We start from the raw sequence: 19228 nt of genomic DNA, 5'->3' as shown, positions 1-19228 counted from the left end.
GCAGGGATCTGGATTTGCAGGGATCTGGGTTTGTAGGGACCTGGCTGTGCAGGGATCTGGGTTTGTAGGGACCTGGGTTTGTAGGGACCTGGGTTTGTAGGGACCTGGCTGTGCAGGGATCTGGATTTGCAGGGATCTCAGTTTGCAGGGACCTGGCTGTGCAGGGATCTGGCTGTGCAGGGATTTGGGCTGTGCAGGGACCTGGCTGTGCAGGGATTTGGGCTGTGCAGGGATTTGGGCTGTGCAGGGCTCTGGCTGTGCAGGGACCTGGGTTTGCAGGGACCTGGGTTTGTAGGGACCTGGCTGTGCAGGAACCTGGCTGTGCAGGGATTTGGGCTGTGCAGGATCTGGCTGTGCAGGGATCTGGCTGTGCAGGGATCTGGCTGTGCAGGGACCTGGGTTTGCAGGGACCTGGCTGTGCAGGGACCTGGCTGTGCAGGGATTTGGGTTTGCAGCCACCTCGGCAGCGCCTGAAAGGCTCTGCTGATCCCACGGGATTGTCAGGATGGAAACTGAGAGCAGACAGCGAGAGAAGGCTGAAAGTGCAGGGAAGAGATCCCATTTCACTGGAGAGAGGGAAAGTGCAAGAGGCAGAGCCTGCATCTCCGGGAGAATCACAGCTACAGAGTAAAAGCTGCATGAGGAGCAAATTCTCACATTGCCCTCGAGCTCCAGACAGAGAAGCTGGTGCTGAAGGATAGGGAGGAAGAGCAAAGAAGCATTCCAGGAGGTCACCTTGAACATCACATTCTTAGTTAGGGACAGGTTGTAATGCCACCAAAATCAGAGGGCTGACTGGATGTGCACCAGCTGAGGATGTGGCACAGGGTGTTTCATCTCATTTTCTCACTAGCACAGACCCAGCCAGACCACTTAAAAAATACATTGAAAATAGATATACTGAACAATTCCTGGAAACATCAGCTCCCTCTGCCTCACAGTACACAGAATTAGCACAGCTTTAATTGCACCCGTGACTATGAGGGCAGCAGGGAGAGCTGGGCAGGCAATTCCAGCCCCTGCAGCGAGCACATCCATGGGGTGACCACTGGTGTGGCCACACATGGGCAAGGCACAGAGGTTTGGAGAGCACCAGGCATCTCAAAACCTGCAGCCAGCCTGTCCCAGAGGTGACAGAGCCCAGGCAATAATGACAAACCTTTGGCCAGCATGAGCCCCAAGACAGGCTGTACCCCAGGCAGTGTCAGATGCTGGCTCAGGCTCCAGAGGTCTGTGCTCTCACTCTCCTTCAGCAGCTCCTGTCTGCATCAACACCACCCTGCTCACCCTGCTACCTGCTTATTTGTAGTAACCCTGGTATTACTGGCCTGGCACCCCCAGGGCTGTGTTCCTCATGTTTATTCAGTGTGGGAACACGAAAACTCCAGATGTTTTAGCACCAGGGACCCAAACACCAGAAACTGGGGACACTTTTCCCCATCCCTTTCAAACCAGTGTAAGGGCTCAGCCATCACACCAGCTCTTCCCTCTCTGAAGGGCTGCAAACAGGGATTGCCACCACCCCAAAAGCTCCTGGGACAGCATCAGCCAGAGGCACAAAGCAGTGTGTTCATGGCCTCATGGATTCAGAGCTGGATGTGCACAAACAGTGTGGGATGGGCCCAGCCTTGCCAGGGCAATTCCCAGAAATCCCAAGACTTTACAGAGTATTCCTAAATCTCTGTCCTTACAGATGAGAATTAAACCTGGGAGTCTTTTTCCATAGTTTCTTGCTATCTCCAAAGAAACCAAACGATAATTTGCCTGAGGGAAAAGGAGAGTTTGGCCAAGAGCAGGAGATCGAGGGATTTGTTGTTTTTGACTGCAGCCGTGGTCAGGAAATGGTCCTAGAGCTCATTTTCAGCTCCTCCCTCCTGATAACATCTACCATATGCACACAGTGGAAAAGAAACAACCTTTGATACACACACAGCAGACTTTGATTCACCACGGGGCCATTGGCAGCTGTCACTTCAAACTGGATTGACACCAGCATCAGCTCCCTGGCCCTGCTTCACTCCCAGTTCAAACATTTCCATCTCCAACATCTTCAACCTGGGATCGACACCAGCATCAGCTCCCTGGCCCTGCTTCACTCCCAGTTCAAACATTTCCATCCCAACAGCTTCCACCTGGGATTGACACCAGCATCAGCTCCCTGGCCCTGTCTGAATCCCAGTTCAAACCTTTCCATCCCAACAGATTCAACCTGGGATCGACACCAGCATCAGCTCCCTGGCCCTGTCTGAATCCCAGTTCAAACCTTTCCATCTCCAACATCTTCAATCTGGGATTGACACCAGCATCAGCTCCCTAGCTCTGTTTGACTCCCAGTTCAAACCTTTCCATCCTCAACAGATTCAACCTGGGATTGACACCAGCATCAGCTCCCTGGCCCTGCTTCACTCCCAGTTAAAGCCTTTCCACCCCGATGAGGGAAGTAACACCATTCCCACCCAGTCCTGCAAGGATTAATTGGCTATTTATTCAGTGCTCCAAGGTGGTACCGGTGCTGCGGACAGGAACAATGAAGTCGGAAATTAGTAGCTCATTACTGAAAGTTTTCTTTCTGTGTGCCACAGGACAACGTTTCACCCAGGATGCTAAAACTCTTAAAACTCCACCGAATGAGGTCTCAAACGCGGCAGGGAATAAGCCTGTGCTACAGCAAACCCGGGAAATAACCATTAGTTCCCATCTCCAGCTCCTCTGAGCCCGGCTCTAAGGTCAAACCAAGCTTTTATCTTCTCCTGTATTTCAGTATGCTGAGGGAAAAAAAAAATATAATATTAGAGGAATAAATTAGCATGTGAAATGCAATTTAACTAATTAGCTCGCTGGAGTGGAAAATATTTGCTAACCACTTTGAAGTCAGGCCGAGTGCACTTATTAGGACATCAGAGAGGAGAGAGGAAGGAGGCAGAGATGGGGAGACCTCCAGGACAGGCTGAGGAGGCTGCAAGCAGGACAATGAGATTTTTCCTGATCTCTTCTGAGTGAGAAATGCTGGGATAGCCCCGGGCTGTGCTGCTCTCCCCTGTCCTGCAGCAAGGGGGGCTTTCCCAGCACTTTCCATCATTGCACAAGGCTGTGAAAAATGCATGTATTTTATGATCGGCTTTTCGCAAATATTAAAATGAATATTGTATGTGTTGTGTTAGAAAGTAATGCTGTATTAATTCTCTTAAGTTCTGTGTTAAATATAGTTTTAGGTTATAAAAAGTGTTAAAATAGAAACGATGCTATGCAGGATACTTTTTTAAAGAAAGGATTTTCAGTGAGATAGCAGCCACAGGACACCTGAATCTTTCAGAGAAAGAGAATTTATTGCTCCATTATCAGAAGAAATTAACTTCTTCCTACCTCGAAGGAGCTGTCAGGACTCAGAGGAAGAAGTTGACACTGACCAGACAGAATCCTGTGTTTGAATGGAATTTATGCATCATGGATGAGGTGTATGAATATTCAACAGATTATTGTTTTTAAGGGTTAATCCTCTGTTAACGTGGATCCTTTTTCAGGCTTATGCTGCCCAGAAAAAGGTACCCAGACGTTCGTAACTCTTTGTTTCTATTGTCTCATATTGTCCTAATTCAAATTATCCAAATTATTATTACTCTAATTGTATTACTATTTTTATAACCATTTTATTACTATTAAACTTTTAAAATTTTGAAAACAAGTGATTGGCGTTTTTCACAAGGCTGTGACAGCATGGTGGCACCAGCCTGGCGTGCCCTGGGATGCCCAGCAGGCAGAGGGATGCCCTGGGTGAGAGCAGCAGCATCCCATGGCTGTGGGACATCCCTCCCTGCTCCCTGCCAGCCCTAGCAAGGAGGGGATGTGCCCATTTGAGCAGACAAACATCGAGCCACAAAGCTGCATCATGCCAGGGAACTGCCTGGGAACCACAAAAAGCCCGTTAATATCACTTGCAACAGCCTGCTCATTGATTTCCCCACCTTCCACACATGGAAACTGTTGCTCTTTTATTAGCAAAGCTTTGGAAATCCCTCGCCATCGTAGCAGAAGGGGCGGTCTGGGCGATTTTGCAACTGCTGCGGGTGAATTATGAAAGGGGGGATTGACAGCCCCGCTGAAAGTGATGGAGGGAGGCAGAAATGAGAGCATCCTCTGCCTGATACACAGCACAACGCTGAGGGTGACCTGGGGGGATGCTCACCCTCTGAACATGGGCACCTGCCTGCTCATGTCCCCCAAACGAGACCCAGTCCATTGCTGGGGCAGAGCAGTTTCCCTGAAAAACAGGAATATGAGATGAGAACCAACAGAGCTGCTGCCCTGGGAGGAGAGACTTTGACCCAGAGGTTCCAGTTTTTGTGAGGTGTCCCCAGCCTGGGCTCTGCCTTGCTGCTTTTTGAAATCAAAGATTTTCTCCCTGGGAACCCAGCCTGGAAAAGGTCAGTGGTGTGCTCAGTGAATGGGTTTGCAGCAGGAGGAAAACCCATTTTCCAAGCCAGGCCCTCCCACAGGGATGGCCCAGATGTGACTGACACAGAATCCTGCAGAAAACCCCAGGTAATGCAGCCCCATAACTTTTCCCAACCTGCCTGTGTCATCTCCAAGAAAAAAAAAAAAAAAAAAGGAAATTAACGAACCTGAAATAGAAATTAAAGCCCTGAAATAGAGGGGGAAATGCCAGCAGTGCTCCCTCCCTGCTGCCCACGCAGACGGGGAAGCGACGGCAGGAGATGAGCAGGGACCCGAGGGTGGGTGTGAGACTCCAAACCCTGCCTGGCTGGGGGAAACGCTTCAGCTCTGAAACAGGAGCTTCTCCATCACCCCACAGACAAAAACACCGCTCAGGGTTTCCCTGCTGGGGAAATTCCCAGTCTGTGCTCTGCAGCAGACGGAGATTCCAGTGATTCCACCGTGGTGCTGCTTTCCAGGAATGGGAATCGAGCCTCAGAGCAGGGGGACGTGGGCATGGAGAGGCAGAGCAGCCCCTGAGCCACCTCCTGCTCACGGGGGCTGACAGACAGTGCTCAGCCCTGGGGGTTCCATCCCACTGTGCCCAGTGCAGGACAGGGCAGGGGCTGAAAGCTCCAGTGAGCTCCAGTGACTGGGAAATGTGAGCAAGGCTGGAAAATGTGAAAATGGGGATGCTGCAGACCCGGTGTGACCCCCCTGGCAGCTGGAGTTTCCCCAGGGAAGCCCTCACAACCTCTCCCATCCTGCATTAAGGTCCCCGCCATGACCTGAGGGCTGGGGACACCCTGATGTGCCAGTCACCAGCCAGAGCCTCACCATGACACTGCCAGGACTGGCTGCCACCCAGCAGCCTCCAGAGGGCTCGTAGGAATTGCTAAAAACCCAACCAACCAAATGAGAAAATAACCCAGTACTAACACATTGCACAGCCCCTTTAACAATTACTTCTCTTTTCTGCTAAAAACCAGGAACAGGATGAACAAGCAGAGGTCCCTGAGTGACCCAGGCCAGGGCATTCCCCGTGCCTGGTCCCAGATCATGCCCAGAGCAGGGAGGGAAGCAGGGAAGCCCCCACCTGTGCCAGGCAAACCCTGAGGATCCCCCTTGCTGCAGCAGGAGCTGCAGGGAAGTCCAGCACCAGACTGCACTGCTGAGCAGGACTGGAGAATCCTGGAGAAATCTGCTGCTTGGGAATGGAGCTGAAGGAGAATAAAGCATCCAGGCTCTGCTTCCCCCGCTCCATCCCCTGCTCCAGCCACCTCCCAGCTCCCTCCTTGCCAGGAATGCTGCAGGAGGCACCTGCCCACCCTGGCACACCCCAGCACTCCGCAGGGCCGCCACAGGTATCCTCATTATCCTCATTAGTGCAGCAACCCTGCCGAGGCTGGCAAAGCCCCCCGGGCTGATTCTAAAAATAGGAGGCTCCCTGCAAGTCCCCTGAGCCTGCAGGGACACTCAGGATGCTGGGCTGGGGCTCCCCAGCCCTGCCAGGATCCAACACACCTCCCTGCAGGAAATGCTCCCTCCTCCCGGCGAGCTGGGCTCGGTTTTGTGCTCTCGTTTCACCTCTTTAAACGCACAGACAATGCTGGAGAGAAGGTGGCAGTGATTGTGACAGAACAGTTGGTGGCCACGGAGAAAATCCAGATTTAAGGCTCCTGCAGTGACATTACACGCCCTGAGCACATACAGCAAGAGATGGGCTTTCCCTGCTCCAAAAATCAAAGCAAGTTTGGCCTCAAATTGTAACAGCACCTGGATCACACCCTGAACATTTACACAGGTGGGACACCGAGCACTCACCACCCACCAGCCCTAAAAAGCATCACCCTGATTTTGGGTTCCCTCACGCACAGCCAGACTCGGGGTGTGTTTCTGAGAGGGGCAGAGGGAAGGCGGCAAGAGGAGCCCTGAGCAAGAGGAATCCCCTGACCCACATTGGGAAGGCTCTGCCTCCCTCGATGCTGCAATCCACACCGATTTTTGCGTGGTGAACCAAACCCTGCAGCTGCAGCAGGGCAGGACCCAAGCCCACGGGTGGTGACAGTGACAGCGACAGCAGGCAGGGCAGCCACCAAGAAACCAGGCTTTCACACCCACAGCAAACCCTCCCTTTTGCACCGAGCCACAACACCAAAGGCTTCCCCTGCCTCCCAAACCCCTCCTTCGGTTTTGGTGCCCTGGATTTGGCAAGCGCCACAGCCTGCCCGGGGACACGGCGCTCGAGAGAGGAAACGGTCACATCTGGAGGCGGTGCCAGCTCTCGGCATCGTCAACTTCGCCACCACAAGTTCAGCACCCCGGGCTGGTGCCGGGGTGGGGTCGCGGCCCCCGCTGCCCCCGCGCTCCCACCGCGCCCGCAGCCTTGCGCTCACTCACATCGTCATCCTGCACGCTCAGCGGGATATCCAACATGCACATCTGCACGGGCTGCACCAGAGCCTTCTGCACGTTGAACAAAGGTTTCGCCTCCATCTTCCCGGGGATGGAGGGGCTGCTCATCCTCCTCCCTCTCCTCCGCCGGGAGCAGCTCCAGCGCAGGCGGCGAAACCGATCGGAGATTTCTCCCTCTCTTTCTCTCTCCCGATTTTGTCAGCACATCTTGCCGGCAGCTGCTGCTTGTGCCGCTCCTGCGAGCTCTTATTTCCTCCCTCGCGAATCAAAGAGCGCCGAGGAGCCGCACCGGGAGCTGGGCGTGCGCGCCCGTCAGAGCGCGCCCGTGTGCGCGCCCGTGTGTGCGGGGATGGGGAACCTGCCCCGGCTCCCTCCCTGCTGCCCCCAGCTTCTCCTTCCTCCCGGGGAGAGCTGGGCTCGGCTCGGCCCCGCCGGGAGCTCCCCAGCCTCATCGGCATGCGCGGCACCCGCGCATTGTCTCGGAGACGCACAACAGGTCCTGCCTGCTGCTGGGCTGCGATTGTGATCAAACCGCGGCGCTCACAGCCTTCCCCTCTGGCTGTTGTGACAGGCAAACAGGCCGAGCTGGAAGGATGAGAGGGTGTGAAACACAGGGAGAATGAATGGTCGGAGCTGGAGCCTCCCCCTTTCTTCTCCCATCCTTGTTTTCCATTGTCAGAGGCAGGTTCAGCTCAGCGCCTTCCTGTGCTCCCCTTAAGGACCACGGTGAGGCTTAAATAATTCACGTGGCACAGAGTGCTGGGGAACCTTGTGGCACTGAGAATGCAGCATGGCACTGGGAGACCACCAGTGCTGGTGATCACTTCCTTTGTAGCACAATTGTGCCTGGAAGGTTTTGCTCAGGTGAGCATTCCCAAGTTCCTTTCCCACCAGAGAACCTGTGAATCCAAACTGGAGCTCTGCTAAAGGAAGCATGGCACAAAATCGGGTGTGAAAATCACCTTCCTATAGAGTTTTCACCAAGAGCAGCAGTGGGGTGGGTGTCTCAACACGGAGCAATTCGTGTCATCACCTGCAGACACAGATCACTCACAGGTGTTCTTGTCCTCACAAACAGGAGGGAACCTGAGCCCAGCCCATGAGCCACCACCTCACCCTCAACAGCTGCAGAGGCAGGGGGGACACCCAGGGTGACTCCTCCCAGCGAGGACAGCAGGACAGGAGCAGTTCGGGGGGTTCATTGATTCACACCCAACCTGGGGAGACACTGGGGCCAGCCACACACACAACAGGGTGACCAGGGTGAAATGCCAATGAAAATCTACACCCAACAGAGGGACCAGGGTGAAATGCCAATGAAAATCCACACCCAACAGGGTTACCAGGGTGAAATGTCACTGAAAATCCCAGACAAACAGGAGCTGATGTCCTTACACTGCCCTTCTTGCAGGGGTGACATAAATATGATGAACAAACCCTGCTCCTCCTGGGTGCTTTGGGGTGGCTTTGTGGCTCCCACTCCGAGGAGCCTCTTGCAGGGCAAAGCTCAGGGATGGCGCAGCTTTTCCCAGCTTTCCCAAAGGCACAATCGCAGCCCCAGCAGGGCCGGGTGCGGAGCAGAGCCGGGCAGCCCCCCTGAGCCAGGCATTCCTGCGGCGTTAGGTAAGCCCGGCTTGGCAGAGCCCCGCTCAGCGCTAAGCCAGCGCTGGGCTGACTCATCCGCGCAGCAGCCAGAGCCAAGAGCCGGGCTTACAGGGGTCTCACACACTCACACACCCTCCCTGCCATCGCAGAGGGAGCTGAGCCCCTTCTCGGCTGAGTGTGGGACTGGTCCATCATTCCTGGGGGAAATGCAAGGATGAGAAAAGCAGCCCTTACATGCTGCAGCAATGGGAGATAATGGGCAAGCCTGGAACGAGACCAAGTAGGGATAAACTCACCATAAATTAAGTTTTAAGTGGAAATTAGGCAGATTTTTCATCCACCATATGGCTGAGATGAGCAGCAGCAGCGAGGATGAGAAGGCAGCACTGCAGCAGCCCCAGGAATGGATTTACAGGGGAGGAGAGAGGGGAGATCACAGCTGGAACAGGTGCACAAGGCAGAATTTCCAGGGGCATGCCCCAGCTGCTGACTGGGAGAATTTTGGGCACTCTTTTCAGGGCAGAGAGGCAGTGGCCCAGCCCTGGGAACTCCCTGGCATTGTCTGTCCTGCTCCTTGGTGATTCCTTGGTGACTCAGAGCAAAGTGCATTCCCAGGGAGGAACTGTCCCACATTTCACCAGCAGCAAGCCCTGCCCTCAGCACAGGCAGTGCCCTCAGCTCTGCTTCCAGGAAAGGTGATTCACACCTGAGCTTCAGCCCCAGCTCGGGTTACTCACCTGCCTGCAACCCTCGGTCAGCAGAGCTTGGCTTTCCAACAACAACTCTCCAGTAACAGGCAGGGCTTGGTCAGCTGAGATTGCAGCTTCCAAACACCCTGAGAGGGACACAGATTTCACACTCAAGTGAAGTTTCCAAGGGCTGCCATTCCCAGGAACTCATCATCCTGTTCAGCAGCTGATGTGTACTGTGAGAACAGGAATCTCTGCAGAGGTGGTGGGGAGGTGCAGAAGTCCCATCACCGGCTGGTTCCCTGGTTTCTAGGGCTTCCCTGGACTTCCAGGGCTAGGGACGGACTCAGAGGTTGTCACACACCTCTGCCAGGGCTCAGTGTGCTCTGCTGGCCCCCACAGCCCAGTGACCTCCCAGCTGGCAGCCATAAAGATACCAAAAGGGACAATCCTTCTGGAAAAGTCACAAACCACACAGGCAGGCTGTAAAAGAAAGTAAAAGGGAGCAAGGAGAGCAGCAGAGACTGGAGAAAAGAAGAGATGCTCCAGAGATCCATCCCAAACCAGCAGGAACAGGACACAGTGGATTGATGGGACATGGGAGCTGCTGTGCAGGGAATGCTTTGGTCCAAGGTGAGCAGCCAGATGTTGTGAGCATTCACACAGCCCCAGAAATGGTGTGGAGCCTCCCCCTCCTCTGCTGGGGCCAGGTCATGCATGCCCACCCACCAGAGTCCCCAGTCACTGGGAATGGAACAGACCCTCAGTGAGATGGCAGAGTGGCTCTGGACCTTCCCACTGGGAATGGGAACAGAACTGACCCTCAGTGAGATGGCAGAGTGGCTCTGAACCTTCCCACTGGGAATGGGAATGAACAGACCCTCAGTGAGATGGCAGAGTGGCTCTGGACCTTCCCACTGGGAATGGGAATGGACAGACCCTCAGTGAGATGGCAGAGTGGCTCTGAACCCTTCCCACTGGGAATGGGAACAGAACTGACCCTCAGTGAGATGGCAGAGTGGCTCTGGACCCTTCCCACTGGGAATGGGAACAGAACTGACCCTCAGTGAGATGGCAGAGTGGCTCTGAACCTTCCCACTGGGAGTGGGAATGAACAGACCCTCAGTGAGATGGCAGAGTGACTCTGGACCCTTCCCACTGGGAATGGGAACAGAACAGACCCTCAGTGAGATGGCAGAGTGGCTCTGAACCTTCCCACTGGGAATGGGAATGGACAGACCCTCAGTGAGATGGCAGAGTGGCTCTGAACCCTTCCCACCGGGAGATCTGCAGCACAGACACAAAACAAAACCCCTCTGTCAAACCAGCCCAGACAGGAGGATCCCACGCAGGTGTTTGAGCGACAGCTTCACCCTCCTGCTCCCCCAGCCTGGCTGATGTGAGCACAAACCCTGCTGGGAACCCAGATCTGCCAGCAGGAACCACCCCTGAGCAGGAAAACAGAGGAGCCATCCCCTCTGGCACAGGACTGAGGTGATGCTCAGCCCCACAGGCTCCAGGGTGAGGGGAAATCTCCTCCTGGTGCTGCCTCTGGAGGACAGGGAAGCCCCAGCTCAGGCTCTGATGTTTTTCCCCGTTTCATTTCGCTCTGGAGCTTTATTGTGGCAGCTCCAGCTGAGCAGATAAAGCCCATCACAGGAGCTCAGTGCTTAGCAACCATTACTGGGAAAATACTGTTTTCCAGTAAGAGTCTTGGCAGGAACAGAGCAACTGCAGGGGAAATTCACTGCAATTCCTGTGCTGGGCGCATCCTGCTCCCAACTGCTCGGCTGCTGCCCCAGGGACATGCAGCCATTCCTCAAAGTGCAAACAGCCTCTGTCACCCTGCAGAAACATCATTTTGAGCACCCACGGCCGAACCTCTGCACAGGTGAATGCAGCTTTCAGGGATAAATTCATGCACAGGAGGATTTTAGCACCCAGCACTGCTGAACATTTGGGATGCTCCAGAAACCAGTGACCAACCTCTCCAGTGAAGCTGGGCATTCCTGACACCCAGTGACTCACAAAGGAAGGCTGACTCCAATGCTTGATGTCAAGCATCAAAGGCATCCACAAAATGAAAGAAATTCCCCAGGAATTACAATGGTGAGTTTGTTTTTCAAAGGAAATTGCAGCTCCATGCCCAAACATCACAGCATCCTGCACCAGAGTGTGGTACTTGAGAGAAATGACACAAAACCTGCAGGTTTATTGTCACTGTGTGAAGCTGATAGAAAAGCAAAGGGGGAAAGAAAGGGCTGTGACAAGTAAATGGCAAATGGAAAATCCCAACAGCTCTTCCCTTTTGACACTTCTCAGTAATAGAAAGAGGAAATCTGGTTTCAAAACCACAGAAATCCCAACCAAACAGCATTTCTCTGGAGAAATGTGGTGTTTACAGAAAGCCTGCGGGTAGATTTAGAGAGGCAGGCATGGAGATGGAGCCTGGTGGGATTTCCAGGAGACCATGTGCAGGTAGGATACCTAATTCCCAGTGAAAATCAAAATCACCTTGACATCCAAGAGGGATTTCTAATGGGATAAATACAAGCACTCAAAACCTGTCTTCTCCCAAACTAATTGTGGGAATAAATCCCATTGATAAATCCCTGCACCCTTGTTTTTAGGCATTAATTTGGAGAAGCCACTGTCGTTTTCCTCTCAGGAGGGAGCAGGCACAGCCCGTGTGGCACTGCACCTCACACCCCTGGAAAGCCTGTCTGGCATCCAGCATGCTGAATAACTTCCCCTGCTCCCCAGAATAGATACACATGCAAAATTAATTCCCAATCAAGCCCGTGCAAAGCATGAGATGGCCTTTTAATAGGTGCAGAGCAGCAATTACCAGCGTGGAGTGAAAGCCAACAAGCACTAAAGCAGGGGTGGGGGAAAACCAATTAGGTTTCCTTGGGATTCCTCCACACATTTGCCACACACTTGAGGGATTTTCTATTTTCCACGCTCCCCTGGGGGCTGAGAGTGTCCCCATGGGGAGGGGGACACATTCCCAGCCGTGGTACCTGGGATGCAGCTCGGTCTCCATGGAGACAGTCACCGCAGCAACAGGGCTGGGAGGATGCGAGGGCACAGGAGAAATGGGGGGTAGGATGGTCGGGACAGAGGGAGATGAGAGATCTCTGCAGCCAGGTCAGGAATTTGGGGTTTATTGCAAAGGGCCTGGGGGCAGGGCCCTGCTGGGGGCTGCAGCCACAGCTCAGAGCAGGCTGAGAGAAGAGAGGGGGAGAGAGGATGAGAGGGTGAGAGAGTAAAAGGGTAAGAGAGTGAAGTTCCCGTTACAATACAATAAATCTTCTTCTGTGTTGAATATTCTGATTGTCACTAACCAATCTAGTACAGGATACAAATCCTACAGCATTTACATACAGCCTATAAGATTTACTACATTACCATACTGTGTTATATTTTAAACCCTAAAAACTCCTCTTTGGGCCCTTCTGCCAAGCTGGCAGGGTCTGCTCTGACCCTTGGGCTTGTCTGCAAGCAGAGGGTGTTGTTTCAACCTTCAGCCGGCCACACCATTGTTTCCCAGTTGTTCAGAAACTGAGCTACCTCAAAGCTTGCTTTCAATTCAATCTCACTTATAGTTTCTATATTCTCCAAATCTTTTGCCAGGCAATCATATTTATAAGGCTTTCCTGTTTCCTCTTCCCCAACAGGAGGAGTTCCAGTCTCCCCAGCCCTGCAGCTCGCTCTCAGGGTGCTGTAACCCACATCTCCCATGGCCAGGGCGTTATCTGCACATCCACACCTCTGCTCCTGGCCCACAGCAAGCCCCGGGCTCCAGAGATAACAGACACAGCCCTGGCAGCCTGCGGCTCCCCAGCCCTGCACCCTGAGCCAAGGGCTCTCCCAATTCTCCCTCTTCACCCTGCTCTGCAGCCCCCAGGGGTTAAAGAAGCCTCCACCACGTGCAGTCCCCTCTCTGGCAGCCAAGGGGATGGGAAACACTTTTTGCACGGCCAGATTGCTGAAGCAGGTTGGTTTCTCTGGAAGTTTCCCTGCTGCTCCCCACCCTCGCACTGTGACGGCGAAGGTTCCGTGGCTTCCCTGGCTGCAAGGGGAGCCTTGCGCAGAGCTCTCCCTGCTGGGTCGGAGGCGGAGAGAGGCATTCCAGCCTGGAATCCCCCGTGGAGGGCAGGGACAAGGCAGGGAGGGGCTGAGCAGAGCCCGAGGCTGCCAGCTCTGTGAGGCAGCCCAGAGAGCACAAAGAGCCCAGCTGAGCTCCCTGGGGGCTGTGGCCGGTCCTGCCCCTGTGCAGTGAAAGTGCAGGGAGGGGCTGGGAGCCTGCTGCGTGCTGGGGACAGCAGCTGGGAGCTCCCTTTGCATCACAGAAATCCACGAACCAGCCCATCCTGCCCAGCTGCTGATGCTACTGACAGCAGAGGGGAGGGCAAAGCCCCCCAGGCAATGCAGAGCAGCCCCTGCCCTCAGCTCTCAGGCCAAGGCATCGTTTTTGAGTGGAGAAAAGGAAAATCCCTGGGCTCCAGGAATCCCTGTGCACCAGACCAGCAGCACACACGGGAGCTGGGGAACGTGCAGCACTTTGGGGGCTGCATCAGCATCCTGAGTGCCTGTGGGACCCCAGGCACTGCCCCTGCTGGATCCTTGCAGCTGGTGGGACACACGGCTGGGAGGAGCGGTTTGGGAGCAGCCTCTGCATTTCAGAGATTCCCAAACTGGATGGGACCCACAATGATCATCAAATCACATTCCTGGTCCTGCTCAGACACCCCAAAACCCCACTCTGTGCATCTCTGAGAGCATTGTCCAAGCACTCCTGGAGCTCTGGGGTTGTGCCCATTGCCAGGGCAGCCTGGGCAGCGCTCAGCACCCTTTGGGGGAAGAACCTTTCCCTGATGTCCAACCTAAATCTTCTCAACCCAGCTCCAGCCATTCCCTTAGGTGCTGTTAGTGGTCCCCAGAGAAGAGAGATCAGAGCTGCTCCTCGTGAGGGAAGTGCAGATCTCAGTGTGTCCTTTTGTCCAGCCAAAAAGCTAAGTGCCCTCAGCCACTCCTCAGATGGCCCCACTGGAGCCTTCACCATTTTCTTAGGAAAATGCTCCATCTCCATAGATATCTCCACAGATATCTATCTCCACAAGCTCTATCTCCACACATGAAAAGCATCCCCCATGGTAATTGGGAAGGGTATGACTGGCTGCTGAAAACAGTACTGAGGTATAATTGCACCAAGAATCTGCATCTTTATCCACAGGGTGATAGGGAGTGATATCTGAAGTTTTGTCTTTGCTTTGCTCAAGCCAAAACCACTTAATTTGATGCAAAAAAATTCCATTTTTACAGAAGCAAGGATTTCTAATTCTTGGCCTTCAGGAAGGAATTTGGTCCAAACACTTTCCAATCGCTTTGTATCCTTTTTATCCTCATTTCCAGGAGGCCCCAGCAGCGTGGGGACAGCTTGTCCCCCTTCAGCAGCCCTGGCCACAGAGCCCTGCTGGGCTGGGCTGTAAATGGGATGAGGCTCATTCCCAGGGGCCCTGCATTGATTTCCGTTGCCTGACGACAGGAAAGCTTTATAATCCCATTAACTAAACACCCTTGCAGGCAGCACTGGGAGGAGTGCAGAGGGGACTTGTGTAAGCAGGCAGAGCCACCCTGTGCAGTACCCAGCCCCAGGAAATGCCCCAAAAATGCCCCAAAAATGCCCCAAAAAGCTGGGCTGTGACACCCACAGCGGCCAGGGAGGGGTCAGTGTTGGCCAGCACAGGGGAAATATGGAAAAATTTGGAAAATTTTGTGGATCCCACCATTCAGGACTATGGATGTGCTCCTGTTCCCTGCAATTCAGGACCATGGCCGTGTCCCTGTTCCTTCAATTCAGGGACATGGCTGTAACCCTGTTTTCTGAAATTCAGGGACGCTGAATTCCGTGTGAGGCTCTCAGCTCCAAGCACAGGAGCCATGAGGGGCACAGCAAACCCGTTGGGGGCTGTAAATCCGTGCAGAGGATGACCTCCCGCTGCATTGCAGGGCCTCGAGGGAGAGGAAACTCTGATCCTACAGCACTGAGCTGCCTTTGGCTCGGCTGATGTCTCCAAACCCCAAAGGCTGCCCCTGACCCGCGGCCGAGGGGATGCCAGCACAGACAGTGGGAATCCACCAGGACGTCCTTGGGAGCTGAGAGGTCCCCAGGAAACCCGGCCTGCCAAAAACGCAAATCCTCGAGGAAAAGAGGCGGGTGAGCCCCAGCCAGGTCACACGGGCCGGGCTCGGGTGATCCCATCGGGAAAAGCTGTCAACATCTGGGGGCTCCGTCAGTGCATCCCGCTCAGCTGGCACCAGGCAGGGCGGGATGGATTCGGTTCAGGGGTCCCCAAAGAAGCTTGCAGCAGCTGGCACAGCTCAATGCCAGGGCTGTGCCAGCCCCGGGCAATGGAAGGCGCTCCTGGAGTGACACCGGCGGCGCGGATGTGACAGCAGCACTGGCGGCTCTGCCAGGCGGCCCCAGGAAAGGTCACGGCCGCTTCCCTGCTGGTCACAGACTGCTGGGGACAGCTGGCATAGGCTGGGCTGGTGACAGCGGCCACGGGCACCAAGGGGAACGCGGGATCAGGGATTGCTTTTAACAGGAAGGACACGGTGATTGACGCGGCCTTGCTGGGGTCTCACGGAGGCTGCGGGGCTGGACCTGAGATCTGCGAGAATGGAGCTGAAATCTCTGAGAAGGGAGCAGAGATCTCCCCAGGATGGAGCTGAGATCCGTGAGAATGGAGCTGAGATCCCTCAGGATGGAGCTGAGATCTGCGAGAATGGAGCTGAGATCTCCGAGAATGGAGCCAAGATCTGCCAGGATGGAGCTGAGATCCCTGAGGATGGAGCTGAGATCCCTGAGGATGGAGCTGAGATCTGTGTCACTCATCACACACACGGCCCCTCCAGGCTGAGCAGTGCCCGCACACCGAGCTCTGCCGTCCCAGCCCAGCCCAGTTTGGCGAGCTGGGCCTTCCCAGGGCGCCGGGCTCTGGCTCTGTCCCCGCTGCCATCACCACTGACCCTTCCCGGCGCTGGGGAAGGGAACCCACGGCAATAACTCATCGGGAAAACAACAGTGCCATCTGCTGCACGCCCCGCCGGGCTCCGGGCAGCCCTGGCCGGCCCACGCAGGGTCACAGAGCCCGGCAGTGCCACCGAGACTGCATCATCAGAGGGAAGGCGGCCCCACAGCTGTCCTGGCGGCCCCACAGCTGTCCAGGCCGATGCCACAGCTGGATGGCCCCTGGTGTGCACAGACAGCACAGGACAGCAGGATGAGAGGCAGAGCAGAACGTGCTGGAGCCCATCTAGTGACTGCAGAGTGTGAAGGACATGGAGGAGGGAATAGACTCAGCAAAAGCAGGCAGAACCCTTCCTTCTCTATCAGCCCCTGGAGCTGAGACCCATCTTCCATCCTCTCCACAGGCAAGGGGAGGGGGAAGCAGCTCCTAACACTCACCAAGACTCGGTGAGCTGCTTCTCACCATCCTGAGCATCTCCTTTGGAGAGAAAACCCAAATCCTGGCACTGTGCACTCCCCCAGCTGTGCTGTATCACCCCACATCCCAGGGAAACTCCAGGTGATGGGGACACCTCGGAGTCAGCCTGAGGGAGCTGGCAGCAGCTCTTCTGCCTCTCCAGGCTGCAGTTTCCAGCTAAGTGCAGTTTCCAGCCCTGCCCCACGAGCGGTGGCAGCTTGGTGGCAGGTGAAGCAGTTTCCCTGCACACACTGCCTGGAGAGCGTGCTGGCATCCCCGTCAGAGGGGTTGCTATAGCAATGGGAAAGGTATCAGAAGCAAAATCCATCTTGATGGATAGTGCAGATTGCTCTGGAGATGACCACCTGAGATCAGAAGCCCTGATTGCCCCGGTCAGGTCCAGCAGTCAGGCCCCATTTAGGGAATGACAGAGTGACAACACCACGAGGAGATGAAAAACCCAACCCCAAAGTCCTGAAAAGCCCCTCATTTCTCCACTGAGCAAACTGGCTCACAGATAACCCACAGCACCGAGCCAGGGGATGTCAGATCCATCATTACAACATCCCAGAGATTCATTCTGGAGCCTGCAGCAGTTGCTGCATCCTCTGCTCGTGTCTGATCAGCCCAGGCACGCAGGCTGGGGCTGTGTGAGTGGGAGCTCCAGATGGAGCGGCTGAGCCGTGCCGAGGAGGGCTCAGCATCCTCCACCTGCTCCTCCCTCGCTGTCACTTGTTGCCAGCTCTCCCCCTGCCCCTGCAGAGCAGCAGAAAGGGTTAACCCCGAGCGCTGGAGCCGCTTCAGAGCTGGGGGCAGATGAAAGGGAAGAGTCAGGGATGAAAGGGAAGAGTCAGGCAGCAATGCAGCTCCCGCCGAGCCGAGCTGAGCTCCCTCCTGCCCCCAGCCAGCCCAAGGCTGCCCATCCACCATCTGCTCCCTTCTCCTGCCCAAACGGCCACAGAGGGACAGAGGGGATGAGCCTGCAGCCCTGGGAGCCTGATCCAGGATGGAAGCCACCTCCTGACCCGGCTCAAGAGCAGGTTTCTGTTTTAAAGGCTGAAATTCAGCCTTGCCTTTCACATGTCGGGACACCTGGAACAACACACCTGCAGCACTCAGAGGTGAAAAAAAACCCCTCCCTGTGTTTGCTCAGCTTATTTACTTTGCAACACTCAGTTTTAGCAGTTGTTTGTGTGGGTCTTTCCCTTAGCAACCAGGGAGAGGAACATTTACAAGGCATGAAAAATGTGGCTGTGCAGCCCTCAGAACCGGCAGGGCGCGGCTGCAGCTGGAAATTCCTCTCAACTGGTAGCCACAAACAACGGGACCTCAATGAATTGCACCCCTTAAAAGGCAGAGTGGCTCATCCCCTTCAGCAGGAGGAGCCAGGACTTTAAACCTGTGCTCCCCACCCACACAGGATCCCGGGCTTGGGACAAATATCTCTACGTGCCTCAGTTTACGCATATAAAATATACACCTATAAATAAATATATAAAATATACCAATAAATAAATAAATAAAATGGGGTGAGCATAAAAACGTGACAGGAAGACTAAAGCTGAGAGCTTAATGCAAACCATTCTGCAGGATGCCACATGCATTCCCCAGCCTGGGAGGCTCTGGACATCTTTTTCCAGACAACCTTACACCTTTAATTTTCTGCATCTCCCAGTAAGATCAATCTTCCCACTCCATAATGACAGAAAATTCACATTCATGACCCTAGGCAGGGTCAGGACCCAAACTCCAGTATTTTGGCTGCCAATCCCCTTTTCCAAAGGGACATTCCACCATCCAGCACACATTGGTGTGGCACCAGGGCCTGCCTCACATGTGTGCCCCCAATGAAGCTCATTCAGCTTTTGTTTTTTGGGCTGGACCAAGGTGAGTGAGGCCCAGACCAAAGGGACCCACAGGGTGCAGGAGGCAGCTCTGGAACGCACATTTTCCAGTCCAAAAATGGATCCCAGCCCACTCCTCCAGCACAGCATCAGCCCTTCCCTCTATTCATCCCTGGTCTCCAAGGAGCCATTGCTGCCCACTTGCATTCCCAGCACAGCCCCCCCTGCCCAGGGATGGGGCCAAACATCACAAGAAGAGAAAGTAAAAAGTCAGAGGAGCATCAGGACCCAACCCAGAGTCACGCTCTGGTGCCACCCCCAAATTTCATCCCTATGCTTCATCCTCTGTACCCCAAAAACACCAGGGGGTTTGGGAGCGCAGAGCTTTAGCCCACCTCGGCTCGATTGCAAAGCTGCAGCCCACCTTAGCTTTTTTGGCTTTATAAACACACCAGGCAGAGACAAGGGAGCTGCGGATGCTCCCCGGCCCGGGGGGTGCCAGGGGAGCCGGCCCTGGCTGGGCACAGCAGCGGCAGCAGCATCACAGCGCGGCGGCTGCTGCAGCATCGCAGCGCCCTCAGAGCCTGTCCCAAACCGCGTCCCTCGCCTTCCCCATCCTTCAGCTCCTCTTCTCCCAGCCGCATTAACCATCGCACAAACAGAAAGCGAAAAAATCGAGAGAAAAACATTGACAAACACACTTCCCCCGCTCCCTGGGCAAAGCGGCTGCGTCTCCTCCGCCAAAGCG

At 54.8% G+C, this 19228-nt stretch overlaps 1 protein-coding gene across 1 annotated transcript in view; it reads right to left on the bottom strand.

Moving 5' to 3' along the window:
• The window catches only part of RALGDS (ral guanine nucleotide dissociation stimulator), a 55216-nt gene that overhangs the window by 35567 nt on the left and 421 nt on the right, over positions 1-19228 (bottom strand). The gene's annotated exons all lie outside the window — the stretch shown is intronic.

Source organism: Ammospiza caudacuta, chromosome 21 (assembly GCF_027887145.1).
Source record: "Ammospiza caudacuta isolate bAmmCau1 chromosome 21, bAmmCau1.pri, whole genome shotgun sequence".
Taxonomy (NCBI): Eukaryota; Metazoa; Chordata; class Aves; order Passeriformes; family Passerellidae; genus Ammospiza; species Ammospiza caudacuta.
This window is presented reverse-complemented; position numbering and strand designations above follow the sequence as displayed.